We start from the raw sequence: 19,961 nt of genomic DNA on the forward strand, positions 1-19,961 counted from the left end.
GTACATCGTGTGTATGTTGGTGGTGTCGGCCTAGTAGACCACAAAGGTACAGATCCAGTTGCGCCCGGCTTCTCTCCTAAATTTAGAGGCATGCAACAATTTTGAAACATCGTTGGGAATCCAACCCATTGAAGAATCAGATATGAGTAAATCAGTTAGGGCGTAATATGAGGGCGCCTCGTGGAGTTGTATTATAGTTTCTAAATTTAAATCTGACAGACTACTGATAGATTCGGTAGCATGGGTGGAGCGTGAGTCTGGCTTCCCCTGCTTTACGTTTATGAAATACACTGAGTGTAAAACGTACATCGACACTAGTACAGACTGAACTTGTGAGTATCCATGTGCGGTGGTATTATTAAGAAATACATTTTCCCCTACAGTTTTTTCCAAAACTGCTTTTATCCTGAATTATTTTTTGGCACTATCGAGTATAACCCCGAACTCTGTGCTAGAAGTAATAAAACAAATATGTAGATAATAACACATTTTGGCCACTCCAAGATGGCGACTTTTTAGCCTACTCATGCCCCGTGAGATCAGAAACCGGAAGGAGAGTGGCGGGGCAAAACGGGCGTACGTTGGAAGCTGCGCGTTGAAATGAGCTGGCTGAATTGGAACCGGGAGGTATTGAGTGGAGGCCATACACTTTCGAAAACCCGGTAAGCGGCATGACTGAGGGGCTGGCGACTGCCCTCTTAATTGGTTTGAGGTCGGGTCAGTAAAAATGTAGCGGGAAGATTTATGAAGAGACCCTGAATGTGTTTTTGGCACCACACCTGAGAGTATAGATAGGGAGGAGTATACCCTGCACAATATATTAAAGAATTGAAAATAAAAATAAAAAATTCAAAGAGAGGTCCGATACAACACGGGCTAATAACTCATTTCCCTATTGATTCACAGGCTGTCGTTACGCAGCTGTGGTGACAGACTTTAGGAGTACACACATTCACAAAAGAAGGGGTTGCAGGTATGCCCAGGAGGGGCAACAACCCGGTAACTATACCAATGGGACGAACATGGTTTCTATACTGGCTGCTGTTTTCATGTACTGTGCTGACTGAAATATGTGTATTGTATTGTTTTAATCTCCCCAGGTAAAATACATATAAAAAATTGTTGAAGTGTGGCGAGAACTGACCCTTGCCCTGAAGAAATTGCCGTAAATTCACCCATGGCAATGAAACATGTTGGCCCTCTATAACAAAATAGAAAGTTGGCAACAGTGTGTCTTGGTTTTAATGTGAGCAGACCCGCAGCATGAAATAAAATAGGATAGCCAGTGGATGTCTAGCTCGTTTTTAATTTTGGAATAGCGGTATTCATGTTCAGTTCCCGCTACTCCTTAATTGGGTCAGTTTAATCGGGCATACGGATAAGTTATCCGAGTGCCGGCTTCACAATTCACCACACTGAGCACGTTGGCTTTTTCTTTACTTTTCTACACCTTTTCTGATGTGGCGTGGCAGTTGCTGTTGAGAACCTGAGTTTGCAGGTGAGAACCTATCTGCAAACTCCCATGGTGTTACTCCTGTGAGACACTGCCAGCCCTTCCACCACTTTTTCTTATCTTTTGCCGCTGCACAATACTAGGTGGGATTGACCGGGGTAGATTAAGTACAAGTTTTTATAAAGGCGAACATGGATTCCCCACAACATACAGTATAATCGTAGCTGCTGTTGACTAACACACGTTTGTGTGACCAATGAAGGTGAAGGGAATTCCAATTATTACGTTCAGCTAAAGGATCAGGTCCACATTGTGTTGTAATATTGTGAGTGGGGGCGACCTGATCTGTATCCCTCTTGAGCTCCTTTTTGTATATGGTTTTAAAAATAGTACCTGTTTTTTAAATTAATAAAAATGAAACAATGTAATACTCAAGCATTAAAAACAATACTCGAGTGTTAATATTAATATACTTCACCACCCGAAACCCCTATTTCCCCTGCATCCTATCTCAGTGGATGGGTTACAAATTTAGAAAATAAAGCATTTTCACTTACCTATAGCAGCAAATTTAATATTCGTAGTAATGGTATGCGTTATAATAGTATGCGTTGTGCAATACATGCGTTGTAAAGGTAATTTATATATAACTACGTTGTGATGGTTTTTGTTGAAAAAACATGCATTGTAATAGTAGCTGCGTTGTAAAAATTTCATTGTAAAGGTATTTGTTGTATTGGTTTGCGTTGTAACATCATATATTCCCCACAGACTTTTAGCCACTAGGGGTGAGTGATAAATTCCACTCTGCTGGCAGAGTTTGCAGACTTTTGCCCACTACGCATTATGCTTGTAATGCGGAGTTCTGGCAAAACTGCAGCATGGCGGAGTTTTTTCTCACGTGCGGCTCAGCAACGTTAAGTTGGCAAGTGCAAGCAAGAATTGGTGACTCCTAGAGAGATTTTCAGGCGCCAAGACGGAACCCGGCCAGATTTTCTCAATGCGGGTGGTTGCGACCATTCGCGGCGAGAAAGCTGCTGCTCAAAGTGAAAAAGTTGCTTCTCAAGTAGACAATCTACTTGAGTGGTAGCAAAAAAGCAGTGCCCTCTGGCGTGCCATGTGCTTTTGTTTGTGCTGATTTTGCAGCACCAAAAAAGCTCCTAGCACTAAAAAAAGAAAAGCGTGACTTGCCGTTTCCACCCACTCGCAGAACTCTGCGGAATCTCCCAGAGTTTTTATACAACTAAGCGGACTTTATCGGAGTGAAACTCCATGAGTTCTGCACACTCCTTGTAGCCACAGATTACCATCAATCTCATCGAGCAGCAGTCTGACACTACTAACAACATTTTTTATCCCTCACACAGTAGCAGCCTCACACTACCAACAACACTCTCATAATCTTCACAGACTAAGAATCACACACTACAGACAGCACTCTCACACCCATCAGAGTACCGATCATACTAGTGACATCATTGTCACACCACTCACAAACTTGCTTATAAACCAAGTGTCTCTCTGTTTGGGAGTTTATGAGTATGGTATTGTGATTGAACGAGTAGGTGAATGCAAGAATGAGGCAATGTCTCAATTAATGGATGCATGAGTGCAAGGATGATTGATTGCGTGTATGGACAGATGGAGGAGTGGTTAAATGATTGGAAGCATCTATTCCCTATCAATTTAATTCAGACATATTGGCCTTGCTAAAGCTTGTTTATAAAGAAGGTGGGCATTCGGCATCATTAGCAGGCAGTGCGAATACCAACGCACAATATAATGACAACCAGAGTGTCTTAATATATGTGCTGGCCTCCCATGCTTCCCTTCTATTTTCCTTGTTGCCTGTACGCCCCACACGGGGTATTAATTTCTATATAAATTCTACAGTGCAATATGCAATCCCACATTTAATGTTGTTCAAAATTTTATCCCCATAATGTTGTTTCTACAGTTTTAAATCCTCAGATTGCATGCTGTCTGAAAAAGCCTCCTCTATATTCCTAAAACCATGCATGGAAAACTGACTTTGGCTTAAAACTAGTGACCAGATCTCTCTCCTTCTATTCTATCGAGTGGTCCTGTCTTTACCCTTCATCCTCTGCATGCCTTCCTCTCGCTTAGTGTAGCAGACCATAAGCCACATACCTGTCTGCCTACTCTTTCATTGCGTTTCTGCACAAAATATCATCTTATAGATAACCTCCTTCCTTGAAACTATATTCCTGCAACCTAACACCACCTAATCCCCTCTCGCCTTTGGATTCCTCCCACCAATCCTGAATTCAGATCCAACCCCTCGATTGCCACATGCAAAACAGAAGTCAAAGGGTTGCTCCTGAACAGTGACCTGCAAAGATAGGCTGAGGTCACTGAGTTACAGTTGTTTTTCTAAAGCTCAATGATGCTTTTGTAATATTTTATTACTTAATTTTGTCTGATTTGTTCTTTCTCGTGTTACTGCTCCCCTGACTTCCTACATGTATTAATGTACTATTTTTACTTGTTCATCTTACAAACTGTATGTACAGCACTCTGATACCCTTTTGGGTCATGTTCGTGCTTTTTAAAACCTTTTAAATAAATAAAAATAAAAACATTATGCACAGGCTCACATGCCCCCCCCCCCCCCCCGCTCCCACTAGTGAGCACATCTAACTCCTTCTAACTTATTCTACCCCAAAGAAAGTGGAGTAAATGCATGGAACGGTTACCCTAAGAGCACACAACTAATCCCAGTAAGCAATAAGCAATCACTACTGGATTAACTACTAACCATGAGTAACGGAGTAGAGTACTACTCCCTGTAAAGTGCTTCAATGCCTTGCCAGAGCTAGCAAGCGCTATACAAACGCAGTTATAATGCAATACAGATGTTCGAGGCTGATATAGTAGGCAAGAATTCATATTTATCTAGAAAACAATACAGATTTTGAGAACTGGTGCTATACTTGGAGATGTATAAGGAAAGCCCCTGGATTAGTAACGGTACAGATCTAGACAATATTGAAAATACAATTGTGCACATCTGCTCAAAAGAAAAAATAACGTTTTTTTGCACCAATTGTGTTTTTTTGTGGACTCTGTTGAACATTCTTACAATAATATTCTAAAAGCAAGTGACACACAAGAATTTCAATGTTGTTTTAACAAGCACCACAGTATTGTTCTTCAGCTATGTATGTTGAAGATAGTACAGGCGAGCCAGATATACATGTTTTCAGACCATTAAGTAACAATTAACTCCATAGGTGCTGCATTACATCAGGAATGTTATTGGTGCTTACTTTACCTGCAGGTCGCCTCCTGTGTGCGGTGTGAGTCTGGGCTCCCAGTCATGACACAAGAAAGAGGGCGGCCAGGCCGCTCTGACTTTGTGCAGAAAGAATGATTGCCCATTGTTCTCTGAAAGCTCTCCGTGACGCTTGATTAAAGCTGGAGTGATGCGAGTGTTAATCGCTCCCTCCCCTCTGGAATGAGACCAGCGTCTTCACACCCACGGTGGAGGCCACACAATAGAGGTGACGGACCAGAACCCGACTGTAAGAGACGAATGGGGTGAAAACGGCCGCGCAGACATTTGTTGGTGTGAGGGGCGAGCTGACGGGTGTGAATAGAAAGTGTTGGTGGTGGGTGAATGTTGAGTGGGGCAGAGGGCAGGTGAAGTGCAACTGGGCTGTTGGTAAGGTGCGTAAAAGGAAAGGGCTTTAATCAGGGCCACTGGAATTATGCGGCTGGGGAGGGCCAAATTATGCGGCAGGGTTGAGTAAATTATGTGGCAAGAAAAGGCAAATTATGCGCCATAATGCGGCACATTTTATGATAGTATTGCTTCATATTTTTGTCATTTTTACACTGGGCATTGGTTGCACCTCATTAGTACCAGTTTAACACCCAGATATAGAAATAAGTAACAGAAAGTTGACCAGTTAACCTTTGCACAGGACATTCCATTGTGTGGCAGCAGGCATCACTGCGTTTTTACTAACTTTTGAACTGTTTGAGCTAGAAATATTTTTGTTGTCAAAATTTGCAGATTATGCGGCAGATGATGAATTATGTGGCAAATGTGGCTAATCCACAACTACGCGAAAAACGCCGCAGCCACACCATCGCATAATTCCGGTGGCCCTGGCTTTAGTACATGATTTCTATGAGAGCGTTAACAACATCTGGAACCAGGCCCATTTGTATGCCAGTCTTGGAGAACATTAAAAGAGACGTCCAGTCCACCATGCTGCCCACATGGCCGATGCCCATCATGCTTTTACTTCACTGAAGGACCTCTCAACCTCATGCAGGAAGGAGCCACTGCAGCTTAATAAAACCATACACAGAAGGGAGGTTATAGGATTGCGGGCAAGAGTACCCCACTGCAAATGAGTCCATCAGTGCCACACCGTGGTATGGAATGTGCTATGTGAATGCCATAATAATAACACAATACCATGCAAAGGATGCTAACAATGTGCGAGGGAGGACCATCCTAGGCTAGCGCTCCATGTATGCTAAGGCTGGTTATCATTCTATCAGGAATGCCTATCATAATGGAAGGGGCGGCTGCCATTATTCCAGGGCAGGCCTCTATAATGTTAAGACTGCCCACAATATGGAAAGCAATGGCAGCGCCTCCTGCTGGACATTTGAGGTGCTTTCATACCACTTCAGTAGGGAGGAAAGAGGAAGATGACATCAAACTGTGTTGCTGCGCTGCCTCCACTGAGCCTGACAGTAGGAATGTGGAAGCAGGGCCAGCTTTAGCACTGGTGGCACCCGCCGCTACAATGTTTTTGGCGCCCCCCCCCCCCATTTGACCTTCTCCTAGGATTCCCTCACTACAACCCGGCAAAAGTGCCCCTTATCTCTCCATAGCCCCTCTCTGAAATACATTTTGTTTGTTTTAAAGCGCTGGTAAAGGCTGGCTTTACTAATCCGTTCAGCTAGCCACATAAAATACAGATCTGTTCTTTGCAACAGGCATAAAAAACATTTATGGCGAGTCCAAACTGCCACAAGACAAAACTCCCATCTCTCTCTCTCTCTCGCAGGAACATTAATCACCAGAATTATCGTGACATTTTTATTGTAGCCTGAAAACTTGATGCACAAGGAACTCTGCAGCAGGTGCTTTTAAATTGCATGATATTGCTAAACACCGCACCTCCCCTGAGGTAAGCCCCCCCCCCCCCCCCCGGACACACCCAGTGCGTTTGTGCACCCCCCTAAAGCAGGCCCTGTCTAGAAGCACACACACACACACACATGTACCCAGACACACATATTCCAAGACACACACATATGCTCGCACACATGCACAAACAATGCTTAGTGATGTTATTTGTAGACAAAATGGCATACGCTCTTAGATCCTTCAGTGAGATAAGTACTATACAGTGTTAGCATTATTTATTATCATTTATTTACCACAAGACTATATTTGTAGGCAAATAGCAATTTCCTTTTCTAAAAATTAGTTTAGGGCGAGCGTTGACATGCACCTACTTGACAGGACATGAAGCTAATGTGCTCCTCTGTCTGACTATACATTTTGAAGTGTAAAAATTCCACATTTTAACACATTCCCCCTAGATGAGTAGACCAAATTCCTCAATGGATATCAGAACATTTGTTTTCCCTAACTGTCCTCCAAGGCTGACGGGACGAGCAAGCAGAGGGAACAGCACCAAAGCCAATACTGGGGGTCATCAGGGAGGCGGACAGTGCTTGATTTGTAAAATATTAAGTGCCGGGTCTCAAAGTTTTGCTCAGAAGCTGCCACCAGCACTGCAGAATGTTGTGGTGCCAAAGACAAAGCCCGGGTAGGCTTGAGCACCCTTCATGCACATTTAACCCACCACCAGACACTCTGTGCCCCTCTCACTCCTGCACGTTCTTTGACATCTCTGCTTCCACCCTTTGTCTCTGTTCCATCTTTTTCTTCGTCTTCCCTTTTGTGTTTTTCTCTCTCTTGTCTTGGGTCAAAGTGTGATAGGAACAATAAGTGCTAGTGCCCAAAAATAAGTTCAGGTGTCCCCACCTGCTGCCACCGACTCAATGTAAGCACTGATATTACTTTACGGTTCACATCCAGAGGCATGGCATGGATTCCAGTGGCCCTGGTCAAACAAGGAAAATGGGTTCTTGCAGAGCCAATGGGTGATGGCGGGTGACAGATGGTCCCAAGTGGGCTGTTATCGTAAATAAGGGGTGTTCCCTTTACCACTGACTGACCATCCTCGTAACTCTTAATATGAGCACAGTGACGGGACGGTTCTATTCAGTCGCTGAAGGAGCATCCTCCCATTTTTTTCAACATGCTTTTTTTGTTTTTTATTTTCAGCCTTTCAGCAGCTTGGCTCTACTAGTCTACTGCACACAGCACTGTGAGTTAAAAAGACAGTGAAAGACAGCCATGCCGCAACTGCACACACAACTTGAAGGGGCCATCTCAGGATTACAGGGCTCGCCCCTGGACCCCCACCCACACACTATATGGGCTGCAGGGGTGTACTTTACATACCTGGTATCTAATATCAGTGAGGCTTACAACCTTTCTGTAAGCTGCCAGACTGCCAGTCCTGTACACTCGTGTTCACCTTTCGTGTCTCCAGTAGGAGGCACAGTTGTGTTGCACTCCATCAGATTGCATATCCCAGGCCTTCATTTAGAGTAACATGATCTTTCTTTCTGACTAGACCAGTCATCAATATTATGGCTCCTTTGCTCCCAAGTTGCCCTACCTTAGGACTCCTCTGATCTCCCAATCACACAAGATGAAACAGTAATCCTACCCCGCCAACACCCAGGCATTCACCCACCTAATTATTTTTATTTTGAACAGTTATGAGGCAATCCGACCGCAAGTGAAGAAATTTATAGTCACGGCCCAGTGAAATAAGTGCCAGTGCTGAGCACTGGAAAGCACCAGCACAAATTAAGCAGTGGAGGCGGAATCCTGCAGAGTATGGCCTGGTGCACCGTGGGCATGTGGGGAGAGACCCCTGGAAGCCGAGCCGCAGAGCAAACGTACCCTCCTCCACAGCAAGAACTAAATCATCTGACGCCACCTCTTATGCAATAGGGAGATCTTTAATTTGAGCATGCAGGGCCGGCTTTAGCACTGGTTGCGCTCATACCGACAATCATTTTTGACGCCTCCACATCCCATGACCTCCTTCTCGGATTCTCTCGCTATCACCGGTCAAAAGTGACCCTCATCTTACCAATCATAAATTATTGCTAAAAACAGCCTCACCCCCCTGAGGTCAGCGCCCCCCTCCACATGTCAGCGCCCATTGCGTCCGCACCGGTCACACTGCCCTAAAGCCAACCCTGGGAGCAGGCTGTGCAGTCTACACACACCCAAGCTGGAAACCTATTTGCGATAGCTGTCGGTAGCTGTGTGATTAGTGACAAAACTGTGTGTTATGCAGCAACATTGTGTGATTTGGCAGGCCTGGCACACCAACCACATAGTGAGGCACTGGGGGGAAACTGTGGTTCTAGACATGCTGATGGAGCAAGAGTTAACCCTAACTCCGACTAATCATGCTTGAAATAATGCTCTATGGAGAAAGAGCTGGTCTGATATAAGAAATAACTGCATTCACCTATACAGATACTGCTACCAAAGGGGAGTCTGGGGACAAGAATGAAATGATCATTATGGCCTGCCCCCTTTAGCATTGCAGTCAAAGTTGATTCTTGAAATAGTGCATTCACAAAGGAGGGAGACAACTAAAAGCATCCGTGGAATCGCTTACCAGACTGTACCACCCTCGAAGTCTAGAGCAGAAAGGCCTGTGGGATCAAAACCATGTTCTACAAGTGTGAAATCTCCCCGCCAGGAGCAGCACAGCCTCTCAGTACTGACCAGAGAGAGGAATATGTCACTGAGAAAGAGACTGATGACTCATGCCCAGTAATAACCAAAGAAATTAGGGAGAAGTGGACTTCATAAGAGTAGTCTTAGAAAATTTACTGTGGGAACTTTTTCGAGAGTCCCTAGGCAGCCTGGGATTACTTGGTTCAAATTGTATCAAACAGAGCCGTTTACCACTGGTGTCCGGGAGCTTAACCTTACAGTCCGCCGCGGCCCGTGCAGATAAGAGCGGTGCGGCTGGTTGGGGGGGATATTGACAGATGATGAGGAGGGAAATGTATTTATTTAATTTTCCCTGGTCATCGTCTGTCGAAATACTACCCCCCCCCCCCCCCGGCCCCACCGCCCTTAACTGCACAGGCTGTGGCTGCTTACTGTTGGTCCCAAACTGATCACCAAATACATCCCTTCAGCTCTTGACTTTCAGGCTAGTATAGTTGAGCAGTCCAAAACTTACTCAGGAAAGTGGTGTGGAGTTACAGATGGAATACTCAGAAGGTATTGGGTGAGAAGTTATACATCACTGTGCAGCCAGTACTATTGATTGTAGAGAAGAAAATACTTCAATTTTATTCACTCGCAATAGAGAAAAGGGATCGTTGCACACAATTTTACAGCGGGCGGGTAATCAGACACTAATGGGAACAGCACCTCGGTATGTTATGGGAAAGTCTTTACTGGTGCAGTAAATTGGACTCCGGCCCTGCAGGGAGTTAGGGAGTGGTATGGTGTCTGGAAGGGGTCATTACCTAGTGCTCTGGTTGTTCTCAGTCGCAGCCAAATCTCTAAGTTAGCCTCCATTTGAGTGCACTCGCTTCTCTCCCCTGGGATAGTATGCCCTTATGGTAGCGCACCAAGTGAGGTGACGTCAATCACGGCCTTGGCCCAACTGACAGAGTTTGCGATTCACAATGCGCGCCACCCATTATGAGAGGCAGGTCGCGGCAGCATGAACCCAAGCCTGGTGGAGGTGCCTGCGTGGCAGTAGAACTTACAGTCGCTAGAATCTTGCTAAGTGTGTTCATCCTTAGGCTGAATCTCAACCCCCCCCCCCTCACACCACCAGGTGCACACCCATGGTCATAAAGGTGTCAATCCTCCAGATGTTGTTGGATTCTCTCAGCACTGTGACATTCTTTTTAAATAAAATAATTTTTATTAATTTTATAAATCACGTAACTCACTGAGTACAGCAGATAAAGTCCTCTAACAAATGCGGAGCATGTGTAAAGTATCACAAAGCTTCAATAATAGATTTAACAGTTATTTGCCTTGGTAAGACAATGACTTTATGAATTACAGGGATGAAATTAGTCCCACCACTGTCCCCATATCTTATTGTATGTGAACATCCCCCGTACTCGGAGTTTCTTAAAATTCTGACCATGTCAACAGCTGGAATTTCCTCAACGGTTTGGTCCTTTTAGGCATTAAGGCTTGAAGTGGAATTCTCTTCAGGATGAATTCTGGGACACCTGCAGTCACAAGTATCAATTCTGCTTCCATAAGGAAGAAATGTCTAGGCCTATTTGTTTTTTTAACTGAGTTTTATATAGCGCGAACTTGACCCGGTATCTGGTATCAGAGCGCTTTACATAGCACCAGTTGCGTTACATGAGGACACATTCTACTTCTGAGCCTCATCTTCTTCGTACAAGGATATCTCCAATGTCACTTCAAAGCAGTCAGTCAGCTCTCTCCCTCAAAGTAGTATGCAGTCAGCTATTCTGGAAAGTTCAGTAAGTCTTGCCTAGGTTACTGATATTGTGCCTGGCAAGAGGATGTACAATAAAGCCATCCAATTGCAAGCTACAGACTGACCCAATGCCTAATCTAATAGGTCTGACCAGCAGACAGCAGGAGCAATCTGTGGCTGAAACTTAAACACAGACCCTGAAATTAGATCCACTTTTGGTAAGGAATCTCATCCATCAATAGTGAGAAGGAGTGTGCACAAGAATATTTATTTTGTACATCTTTCTTAAGCTAGAGTAGAGAAGATATGTGAACTATACAGAAAGCACTTAACACTGGCATTGTACAGTGAGGAAACCTCACAGATACACCGGAAAGAAGGTCAATGCTATCTTCAACCGCCTCTCGGCTTCTCACTATTGGCGTTGATTTTAATCACTCGTGTTCAAGTGGAAATACTGTCCCTTAGGCTACCTCCTGTCGTGTTAGGCTCTCTCCGGACCAGGGTCTGTGGACCACTACATAACACTGGCACAAATATCTAACTTGTCCCACAGAGGATAATGGTGAACATTATTGGCTCTGAGAGTAATGTGTACATGAACATATTTAAGAAGCACTGGTTAAGCAATTTGGAATCTCCTTGACAAGTTATTTTATTTTTTTGTTGTAAGCATTTGTGTATTTATTTATGGAATTTAAAAAGCACAAACACTCATTGCCCAGGGGATATCACGGTGCTGAGTTGCTGTGATCTCAAATGGCTAAGGCTGGGATTCTTCTGGTGAATGCCCATTTATTACATTACATTTCATTGGAGAAAAGCCAGGTTTTTTTTCTAAACTTAATATGATTGACCATGAGGCAGAGGTCCCGAGGCAGTAAGATCCAATTGACCACTGCTGCATGGGAATAAGAGTGACCACCAGTTCTTACTTTTTTTGATGAGCTTAATTTTGCCTAATGCTGAGTTCAGTGAACTCAGACTTCATGTTGGCTTATACAGTTCCAACTTTGATCGTAGTATTGAGGGCCAGATGCATAGAGTGCTTTATGTATGTGGCAGAGAAGTTTAAATGTAGCTCTTTTGCGCATTGGAAGCCAGTGGAGGGCTTTTAGACAGGCTGATGCTGAGCTAAATCTATCTTTTTACAGATAAGCATGGCTGCCCCGTTTTGAATAAACTGAAGTCGAATGAAGAGAGAGCCGGCCATTCTCACATAAAGTGCATCTCCGTAGTCCAATTTACTTGCAATTAAGCTTGGACTATGGTTCTTCGCTCTTAATTAAGCCAAGGAATTTGCCACACGTGGCATTGACTTGCTCATGCATGGATAAAGAGTTGTCGATTTACACACCTAGGATTCTGCCACTTTTGTATTGGTTCAGGCGCTGAACCCAGCAAAGCTGACCAGCATGAGAAGTCTCAAATCTGATGGGCACCACGAAAAAGTAGGATCTCAGTTTTATCGGTTTTCGATTTCAAACAGTGTGCTCTCATCCAACTTGCTACCTCAGTGAGATAGCTGGTAAGGTTTTTCCTGTTTTCATGGGGTTTTTTCCCTATCGAGATTACTAGCTCGGTGTCGTTGGTATATGAGCAGATCTCAAAGTCCCATTTCTGACAATTATCGCGAGAGATGAGACATTCACATTGAAAAGTATTGGGCTGAAGGAGGAGCCCTGGGGGGCCCCACATTAAGATACGTAGAGAAGAGACCTAAAAGTATCTAAGTGAATGTATTGGGTTCTCTTACTTATAAAGGAACCAAACTATTTAGTGATTTGGAATGAACCCCAATCTCATGAAGTTTTTGATCAGTAAACTATGGTAAATGGTATCAAATGCTGCAGAAAGATCAAGTAGAGTCAGGACTTTGGCCTTGCCCTGATCCACTTCTAATCTGATATTATCTAGCATGGGAAGTAGAGTGGAGTCTGTGCTGTTATTGGTTCTGAAACTCATCTGTGATGGATCTAACAGGTTATTTTCAAGAAAGACAATTAGCTGTGTGTTGACTAATCATTCCAGGACTTTAGACATCTGAGGAGCAATGAAATATGTCGATAATTGGACAGGATGGAAACACCTATCCCAGATTTTTTCACAAAGAGAAATATTAAAGCTAGCTTCCAAGCATCAGGATACTCTGTGTTTGACAGTGAGAGATTGAGGATTTGCGTCAAGTAGGGCATAGTATAGGAGACAGCGAGAAAAAATATAGTGGGGACAGGGATCTGGAGGGGATCCAGACTTAACTTTGGCCATCATTTTTTCAACTTTTTCTTCAGAAAAAAATGTGAAATTCCCTAGGTATGCGCTAGTTACCATAGGGGGACCAAGTTGTTCCTAGGGGAGCTCGTCTAAGTGGAACTGTGTGTCAAAGGTTGAGTAAATTGTGTCAATTGTATTGGTGAATAAATTGCGTGTTTCTTCAAAATGCATAGCTGAGGGAGTGATAATCTATAATGGACAGACAGGCTGAATGAATCACAAAAATAAAAGCATGAATCACAAATTTAAAAAGAAAAAAAAAAAACATTCTATTACCTAACTATAATGGCCATATGACTGCCATAAAATTTACAGTTTAAAAAAATATATAAACCATCACATACAGTTTTAATAGAACATTATGGGTGCTAGTTAGCAAGCTCATATACTCAGAACAGACATAGAAGTTCATTTTAGTTTTAATGCACATCACAGGAAAATACAAAGGTTATTTGTACAAGAAAATGTATTATTGGCTTTCAATTTCTGAGATCTGGAGGCATAGTTTAAACAACACAGAACAATTGATTTCCCATTTGTTAGTCTAATCAGTTCAATTGAAGCTAGACCACGAGAGAGGTGGTCACACTTGCAGATCAAAATGTTAATGACAGTAAAACATAGTAATAGATGAAGATGACTGAACCAAAGACACTCTTAGGGGCCTTATTAGGATGCGGTAAGAAATTACTATGACCGTCGGTCGGAGCCATTCTTACCGCATTATTATCTCCTGTTTGGAATAATTTCCGACCGGCCTATTTTGATGGAGTCGGTCGGAAATTATTCCACATAGGAGTTCTGAATGGCTTACGATGGGCTCGAAGAGCCCGCCCGCCATTCGGAAGGCCTTCAGTAGTCCCTTGGTCAGCTCTCTCCGGCAGAAGGATTACGATGGCAGCTTCCCACTGCCTTTCTGTGCCGGCTTTTCTGACACCGAAAGGCATTGAGAAACTGTCTTTGGGCCCCCATAGGTGCAAGGCCACCAAATGGCAGTTGATCCCTGCACCCGGTGGCAGGTAGCATGAGGTGCCTGCCACGGGGTGCAGGGATGAACTGCACCTCTGCTCTTTGAAATGAAGGCAAGCATTCAGTTTGGAATGCATGCTCCCATTGTAAAGAATAGGATTGCGACCGAAGAGCGTTCATCGCATCCTAATTCCTGTGCTAGAACCGATGATAGGAGGTCGTTCGGTTCCAGATCCAAACCACTGTTGGACGGACTCCGGTTCATCCGACATCGGAATTGGGGCCTTAGTATGTATATATGTATGTATTTTTATCTATGATTTGTTTATTACTTGAGCCCGGTAAAATAGCTAAATCTGTCTCTACTAAATGGTGTCTGGCTGTACTGATAAACCTTTACATGCATGAGGGAACAGTTAAAAAAGGCAGAAACTAATGATGATACACCTTGAATAAAGGCTTGTCAGTTTAGCTAGCCATCAGTTCCATTTTTGGTATGTACACCTAAACAGAAGCTGCTCCTCTGGTTTATCTTCAAACGTTACACAATGATTTGAATAGTGTCATTTTTCTGTCCTAGTTTATATCACCCCATTACAACCTTGCATAGGACTCTGCATTGGCTATGGGTCATTATCAGACTTTTTGCCTTCTGAAAGAAAGACACCAGTGTACTTCAATGATTAATAACCCTGTGCTGATCCTAAATCTGACTCCAGTTGCATGCTTGATAGATCAGTAAGTCTAGCAAAGCCTTGAGGACTATGGATAAAAGGCAATCTCTATGGCCCTGATTAGAAGTTTGGTGTAGTGGTAATAACCGCATGCAGGGGTAAATAGCACATGACTTTACGGCATTGTCTGATCAAGATTTGAAAAGCAAATGTGTCATTTAGCACATGTACTAAATACCGCTTGTCTGTAGTCCACGTGTGCTATTTAATGCATGCACTATTTTAATGCATGTGGTAAATATCACCCAATTACAAGTATGAGAGGTCATTAAAAACCAGTGAAAAATACCCCCTTAAAATACCACCAGTCAGTAGCAAGTGGTAATAATTCATGAAAGTGTAAGGATTGAAAGAAAAGCTCTAAAACAAAAGAAAAAAGACCAGGAGAATAATGAAAAAAAACACAGTACATGCACCCGTTGGAGCTGAAAATAGCAAAATCTGCACTCACGCCCAGGCCTACAGCAACAGCTATAACCAGGTGAAGCTTCGGCAAGATTGATTGCAGCAGCCCACGCTTCCATTCTGGAGTACACCACCATGATTCAGGACTGTTAGGCCACTATATCATGCTCTGCCAGATCCATTTTCTGATACAACAAATCGTGCGGTATGAGGATGGAAATCAGGCCACCTATCAATGAACTTAGATGGCGCAGCAATACAAGATAGAAAGCCAGTAAGGCTGGAATCCATAAACATGAATAAGCTTTACATCCAGAGGATACGCAGGCTGGATATGGGCACCATGCACAACATATTTTCATCATTACGGATACCCTGGAGCCCAACATAGGGATCCGCTGTCATCCTCCCTTCCTGGAAATGCTAGCAGTGCTAGATTTCTTCACAGCAGGCACCACACATTAGACAGAAGGATTGGTGAATGGCATTTCTCAGTCAGTCTCTAGCAAAATACTCTGATACGCAATAGATGCTTTGCAGAGAGTGAGGGAGCCGCATGTACAGTTCCGCTTGAGCACCCACGCAGCTAATGCCAACAAAGCAAAAATCTGTAATGCAGCAGGATTTCCTGATATCCTAAGGTCAACGAACTGCACTTATGTACACCTGTTGACCTCAAGTAGATAGAAACAAGTGTGCTGAAACCATAAAATAAACTACCCTATTTATCTGCAAATGCTGTATGATGTGGATATATGTATACAGGGCTGGCTTTAGGGCAGTGCGGCTGCACTGGGAGCTGACCTGGGATGGGGGGGACACTGACCTCAAGGGGGGTCGCTGTGTTTAGCAATAAGTTATGATTTAAAACACCTGGGCCAATGATCCTTGTATATCCAGTTTTCAAGCAGCATTAAAAATGTTAGGATAGTTCTTGTGATGAATGTTCCTGCTAGAGGGAGAGTTCAGAGATTTTTCTAGTGACAGTTTTGACTCACCATAAAGTAGCACGGAGGGTTGATATGCCTGCTGCAACTAACACGTCCAGTGTATATCACAGATCTGTATTTTATGTGGATAGCTGAGTGGATTACTGCTTTTTACAACCCTATCAGTGACTGTTAACAAATTGTCATGAAAGAGCTGCTTGCAAACTGCATAAAATCGTTTGGAAGTCATGTTTTCTCCCAGTCTTTCATCATCTATTCCTAATGTTGCTGAAAAGAGTTTGTTTGGGTAGATATACATTCTTATTAGTGAAGCTAGCCTTTACCAGTTCTTTAAAACAAATGAAATGTATATGAGAGAGGAGCTATGGGGAGATGTTGGGCACTGTTGTCTGGTGGTATTGAGGGAATCCGAGGAGGAGGTCGGAGGGGTGCCAAAAATTAATTTCGCACCGGACGCCAACAGCACTAAAGCAGTTCCTGTATGTATACAGAACTTGTGTGTTAGATGCACTGGACTGAACGTCAATGTAGGGATCCTGACAGGAAGCAACATTAGTCATACTCTGTTAACACGTCACCCTAAGGTACTGTATTGACAAATCAACCCTTTGTCATCAAGATTACAGTGCATTATGATTGTTGTAGTCCAATTTCAATAAATGCGAGCAGGACCATTAGTGAGTTGCAGCCTTTTAACATCATTTACATGGATCAATGAGAATATGTGTAACAAAACACATCAGCCATGCTTCACAATGATGATCATTCTCAGATAAGGCATTTTTTTTAACAACCACATGGACTTCCATTTCTATTCTCATGTCTCCTACCTTGGATTCTTCCAACGTCAAGACCTTCTTTCATGTCTTGCACTCCAGACATGTTGAGGATGGTCATCATTGTTTCTTCCCACAGCTTTACATAGAGCCGAGGTAGTGAACCACCACCATTTGTCAACTCTCTTAACTACCCAGAATTTCAAGGTTTAGAACCTGTTTTTAATGTTCTCAAGATCATGTTGATTTGTTGATTCATAGGCATTTTGGACATTATCCCTTCCACAAGCATGTTTTTGTTTGTTTTTGGTGGCATCTTCAGCATGATTTGGTACATTAGACACTCCTAGTGTTTTACCACCACTTTGGTTTGGACCTCCAGCTCAGGATTCATAAACCTGTATTTCCTTTCCCGGTCTGGGTACAGGATGTAACAGTATGGAAATTTTCCCCTTGTGATGACTGAGTGATATCAGAGGATGACAGTGGATTCTGTTTGTCTTTTTTCAAGGCGCTTGAATAGTGGCATGCTCCTACACAAGAGGGAGTTGTTAGTGTTCTTTTGGGTGTTCTAAAGTCCTCCTGTGTGGTCCTCTGGCTGTTTCTGTTCTCTAGGGATAACTTTCCTCACTCCAGGTACTTCTAATGCCTGAATATGACCACTTCCTGATGTTTTGTGTATGTGCTATTTATTGGGTGCAGCATTTTCCACATGAGCTAAATAGCACCTTTAGGTCCATATTACAAGGGCAATGTTGAGAAGGCAATAATTATTGCACAATTTAAATTCCGGTACCACAGGGATCAGAATTTAAAAGGAGCAATCATTATTGCCTATTACAAGTTGTAGCCTTTAAAACGAAGCATAACATGCAAATCGGTATTTAACACATCAAATTCTGCATGTTATGCCGTTTTTATGGGCCTTTTCCACCGATAAATTTGGGCAGGTTTGACCTGCCGGAATATGCTGGAAGGAAATTCTGAGGGTGTGATCATTGTCAAACAACTTGAAATTCTGCTCCTTGTTCAAACCTCCACTTGTAATCAATGCCTGAGTATTTACCACATGCATTAAATAACACACATTCTGTTTTTAACACATAGGCTAAATGCTGAGTTCACAGTGCATGGTAAAAACTCATAATCATCATTATTTAACTTGTGCTATTTACTGAACCCTATGGTATTGGAATGTAACCTATGTGCAAGTTTGGTGTTTTTTACTGTGAGAAGGTGGCCTGGTATATGCTGTCCACTAATTAAAGTGGGCACCCAGTACCAGTCCACATGACCCTTATAATGTATGAGGTCAAAGATAACCTTATTGAAAGCTATCCTAGTGGTAGCAATGGAGAGCAGACTTCAGGCTTAATCTTGAAGGAATGTAAAGCAGCTTGTTTTACCAGAATATCACCTCCTAAATGACTAAATGAAAGGCGAACCACACAGTGTTTATATAAAAATATGTATTTATTAATATAACACTCTCTACGAGACTAGGGCACAAAGCACACACTACTGAATCAATAGAACATTCGTAAATAGCAAAATACACAGCTGGCTCCAGGGGGGGACCGAACCATAATACTAAAAAAATGGTATAACAACAACGACTTAACTAGATACAGTGCCTAGAGCACGTAGAATCGCTGGGACCCCAAGGAACCCCCCAGAGGAGTGGCACAGGGAGCCCACGGAGGACGGTGCAGTGAAGAAACACAGACGCGTGCTCCGTACAAATCTATGGGAAAGTCGCGGTTGGCAAATTACAAGTTAAGGACACTTCTAAGAGGACTTTGAGCAAACCCTTTGGAACTTAGGAAGTTCTAAGGCCAACCCACCAGTGAGTACCAAAGTATCCGTGTTACCTATCCCAGAGGAGCCGGGTGCATAGTGGTGAAGTGGTGTCGGAAACCTTCGTCGTTTTCAATGGAGAGCTGCAAAGAAGACCTGCTACCAGGAGGGCGAAGAATGTCTGGTGGAATCCAAGCCTGGATTCGAGGTGAGAAGAACCTGAAAGTAGAAGGGACAGAGTCTGGGTCACTTCATGTGACCAGGGGCTCGGTAGTCGAATGCCCACCAATATTGAGTGCTTCAGGAGTGAAGAAGGGTTGCTTGACTCTGCAGCCACGGGGACCAGGAGACATCTAGGATGACCAGAGTACTGAGGTGAGCTGTCCCACAAAGGATGGCAAGTGCTGAAGGGTCGATGTCCGGCTGGAGCACCAACAAGCCTTAGCAAATGTATCCCACGCGGTCAGGGGAAACAGGTTACGGTGTGGACCAGCAAGGTCCAGGGGACTCTCCAAGCAATGGAGAGTCAGGGCACATCTGAAGCAACCAGGTAAGCCCAAGAACCAACAAGGTGACCCTCACCAGGACCCACAGGCCAACGGACCAGGGACCGAGAGGAGACCTCAAGCAAGTTTGCAAAGTATCAGCCCACAGGACACTCGTGGAGTGGAGGCCAGAAATCTTCAGTGCAATACTGCTCTGGGTCAGGACTACACGGAGTCCAATGCACAAGCTCGGGAACTGTCATTAAGCATATGTAACTGAAAATGTATGCAGTGCACAGGGGTTCGGGTTGCACGGTCCCCACGAGGGATGCTGGTCTCAGATTAGCTGAGAGGGCAGATCAACCTCAGGGACCTTCGGGAACCCACCTCCTGTGTTGCTGAAATCTTCGGAGTCCTCAGGAGCTCGGGAGAAGCAAACCGGTCAGATGCTTTTAGGTGCCTGCTTTTGCAGGGGAGTAACTCCTTTACTCCAAGGAAGATTCTTCAGTCGTCCAGCGTCGTGCCGGCAGTCGAAGT

Source organism: Triturus cristatus, chromosome 12 (genome assembly GCF_964204655.1).
Source record: "Triturus cristatus chromosome 12, aTriCri1.1, whole genome shotgun sequence".
Lineage (NCBI taxonomy): Eukaryota > Metazoa > Chordata > Amphibia > Caudata > Salamandridae > Triturus > Triturus cristatus.